Here is a 4092-nt window from a genome sequence, read left to right on the forward strand (position 1 = left end):
CCCCCAAGTCTTGGGGGGGGATTAAGGAGGGTGAGGGGTTTAAATTTTTATTTAGGATCAACAATCGCGATTTCCAACGTATTCAACATAGCTATGTTGAATAAGTTGGAAATCCGATCGTTTTCGCCTCATCACTTTTTTAAGTTAAAAAAAAAAAATTACGTTGCGTTTTACATATGCGGTCAAAACGAATGCACACCCCTAGTAGCTAAACAGGTGGATAAGGTGACAGCAAAAGCCAAAGAAATGCTTGAGTGCATAGGGAGAGGAATGGTCAGCAAAGGAGGTGATATTGCTTCTATATAAGTCCCTTAAGAACATAAGAACATGCCATACTGGGTCAGACCAAGGGTCCATCAAGCCCAGCATCCTGCTTCCAACAGTGGCCAATCCAGGCCATAAGAACCTGGCAAGTACCCAAAAACTAAGTCTTTTCCATGTTAGACCTCATTTGGAATACTGGAAACCGCACCTTCAAAAGGATATGAACAGGATGGAGTCCTTTACCCTTTATGCCCAAAATATCACTACTTAGTAGGGTAATTTGTCACTCCAGTCCTGTGCTAGCGCACACTATTAATAAATGGCATTGGTTTGCCGGTTCTTGGGCCTTTCTTATGAAAAGCTATCACCGTTAGTTCCTCTTTACAAGAATGTTACTACAGGGGGATGTACTTTCAATATCAATTTAAGGAAAGGTGAGATAGGGAATTAAAAATTATAGACTAATTGGGGAAGATAGTTTTGGAGACCTTCAGCAGGAATTTGACTTGTCTAATGATTCATTACAATGATATTTACAACTTAGGGAAGCAGTCAATGAGTTAAGGGACTTGAACCATCCCCTATGGGAAATGAATTTGATGAAGAATTTTTTGAATGAGGATAGACCTCCCATTAAGGGTATTTCAGCCATATATTGGGGTATCATTCATGCTAGATATGGTAAGGGTACACCCTCCCAACTTAATTAACAGGTGGAATGAGGACCTTGGGCTAAATTGAACTGAAGGTTCTTGGAAAACAATATGGCAAAAGGCACACCAACTGTCTGTATGTAGCAGGAGAGTTGAGTTTAATAAACTCTTTCTGGAGGTGGCTATAAGGTGCTGGAGAGGGTGTGGGGACCTGATACTTGTTTTCATATGTGATGGCATTGTCTGGAGATAAAATGCTTCTGGGTGGATGTAACTTAGGTATTCTCTGACATTATTGAGAATGGAATAAACATGACCCCCCTTTTAAGCTTGCTGGCATGTTGGGATTTATTTATTTATTTATTTATAACTTTTATATACCGACATTCAAATGAATATCACATCGGTTCACATACAACTGGGAAACCAAAAAACTAGTAGGGAGAAAGGAAGGATAAAGTTACAATTAACAGGGGATCCTAAAGAAAGGGGAGAGAATGTGGAACGGTCTAAGGGACCAAGTGAGAGTAATAGCAGGAAGGATACAGCGAACTTACAATTTTGTTGAGATAGCAACTATATTACATAATATATTACAAAAACTGTATGACAGTCAAAAGGCCTAGTGGTTGCAGCAATTGTTAAGACAATGTATAATGTTTGGGATGGGTCATTTATTTCTTGACAAGATAAGCCATTGGTTGCTCAACTTTTCATAGCAGCAAAGTTCACCATAGCGACTTTCTGGAAATTCACTCCAAATATGGAGCACTGGCTTCATCAGTATAGAGAAAGAGAGCATACATTGAGTTGTCTCAATACAATCTGAAAAGAGAAAAGTTTAAGGCAATGTTACTTGGAATTTTATAAGTAAGCAGTATATGTATTTGTCTCTGTACAAATTAACTATTGCTGGGGAGCTTGTATTGGATTCATGCTGGCCTTGTTGCTCTATTTTGCTTTTTGTGTTTTGTTACATGCCAATTTTCCATAAATAAAAAGTTTATAAAAAACAGGACAGTCAGTCCAGAGGGTGACTTCTGAAATAGTTGGTGATCTTCATTGGAAAGCATATAAGGGCAGACTTAAATATATGTACTCTAGAAGAAAGGTGAGATAAGGGTGATATGATAGAGATTTTTAAATACCTCAGAGGTATCAATGCACAGAGGCGAGTCACTTTCAGTAGAAAGGAGACTCTGGAATGATGGGTCATGGAATGAGGGTGAAAGGAGTAGACTGAGGATTAATCTAAGGAAGTATTTCTTTATACAGTATTCAATAAAAACCTCATGTGCTTTCATCTCTTAAAAAAAAGAGAGCCTTCAAATGTTTATGGAAAGTTGCAACATCTTCCATGGTATGTAAGGTTTCAGTAAAGGGATTCCAAAGTATTGGACCTATAGAGAAAAAAGCTGTCTCTTAATAGGCAGGTAGATTTAACAGAAGGAATCTCCAGCAATGATTTCCCTGAGGCCCTCAGATTTCGTGAGGGAGTATAAAATTCAAGAAGACTTGCAAGATAAGAAGGGCCATTGCAATTTAAAACCTTAACAACTAAACCTAAAATTTTAAATTTCACTCACTGATATTCGAACATCCAATACAACACTTTTAGCAATGGGATATATGCTTCCATTAGTGACCCCTGGAAAAATTTTTATATTTATAAAATGTATTGAAATATATATGCTGAATTATCTGTTAGTTGCTTTGAGCAGTATTGTTATTGGAAGAGCAGGGTACAAATCTAATAGATAACAGAGAATGCAAATTAGATAAGCTTGCAATTGAAATGTAGACCAGCATTTTTGGCTTCCTGTCATTTGTTTGCACTAATGCATGCAGGTACTTACTGCAGTTTCCCTGCCTTTATCTGTATGGGACCAGTATCATCCAAGCCTCTTTGCATGTCTGAAAAGGAAAGATTATGAGCATGCATACTGTAATGATTTTGAAAATTCATTGCATGACTCAGACCCAAATTTGACCCTCCCACCTCCCATGCACTCTGTCTCTGCTTAACTGATGAATAGCATTTCTTTTTGTTTTAATTTGTCCAATCTTCCCAAATATCTATTTGCAGCAGCTTCCGCAAATCAAGCCCCACGACTTGCCCTTCTGGAAAACTTCTCCTTAAAGAGCCATTTATCTGACTTTCAGGAATTTTGCAGAACAGAGAGGCATATGTGTGGGGACAACATAAACAAGAAACAAGTCACAGCAAAATATCAGAGGGAGGGCAACCCTTTCAGAGGAGATAGGTCTTACCCTTGAAACAATGCCAGATATGATATCCACCCTAGCTCAGTTACAAGGTTATGGTAAGTGCTTGCAAAACTATCTTGCATATGCCGCTGTTAAAAGCTTCCTAAAACTCTAAAAGTGACAAGTTTATATAGAAAAATAATAAGATATTATTTTCTTTGTCTGACTTGATCTGTTTGCTTAATGGTATCAGTTGCTATTTTTCCCCTTCTCAGAAACCTCATGGTGCTATTATGACTGCCTGATCTTCTCTATGAGGAATAATAATTGGATGCCTGCTTGCAAACTGATATTGTTTATGTTCCTGGCCAAAATTACAATGTGCTTTTGTATTTAACCTTCTCATTAGAAGAGCTTAATATAGTCAAACTGGAAGACCACATTTTCATTGTATTTAACTGGTGGCCTGTACAGAAACTGAAACTGGCACCTCTCCCCCCCAGTTGCCGCTTTGTGACAGGACTCCCTCCTTCGGCAGTGGCAGTGACTCCAGCACTGTTTACCCTTCTCTCTCTTCCCCATCCCCCACTCTTCTCTTGCTTTGTGTCCTACACTGGTACTCCCTCTAACCTGCTGCCCCCCTGCCCAGAGCGCCCGACATTCCCCTTGTTCTCTCTAGCTTTCTCTTCTCTCTCTCTCCTTTCTTTTCCAGCAGCATCCCCCTCTTTTTTCTCGCTTCCTCTTGTCCTTCCTGCAGGCTGATCCTTCACCTACTACCTCAGACAGAAGCCTCCTTCCTCCTGCACAGCATTCCTGCTTGCAGACGATATATGGAAGGGTACAGGACAGAGAGGGCAATAGTGCCCCCCCCCCACCCCCCTCTAAGCTCGGCGCCCTGTGTGGCCGCACAGTTTGAGCACCCCAAAAACTAATCTGATTAGAATGACTTGATAGCTCAAAGTATTCT

At 39.8% G+C, this 4092-nt stretch overlaps 1 long non-coding RNA gene across 1 annotated transcript; it reads right to left on the reverse strand.

Moving 5' to 3' along the window:
* Positions 1-1338: 1338 nt before the first annotated feature.
* LOC115099461 lies at positions 1339-3324 on the reverse strand. Its single transcript, XR_003858782.1, has 3 exons — positions 3189-3324; positions 2774-2831; positions 1339-1742 (listed from the first exon to the last, which is right to left on the reverse strand). It is a non-coding gene; the product is annotated as an uncharacterized LOC115099461 (long non-coding RNA).
* Positions 3325-4092: the final 768 nt, after the last annotated feature.

Source organism: Rhinatrema bivittatum, chromosome 9 (assembly GCF_901001135.1).
Source record: "Rhinatrema bivittatum chromosome 9, aRhiBiv1.1, whole genome shotgun sequence".
Taxonomy (NCBI): domain Eukaryota; kingdom Metazoa; phylum Chordata; class Amphibia; order Gymnophiona; family Rhinatrematidae; genus Rhinatrema; species Rhinatrema bivittatum.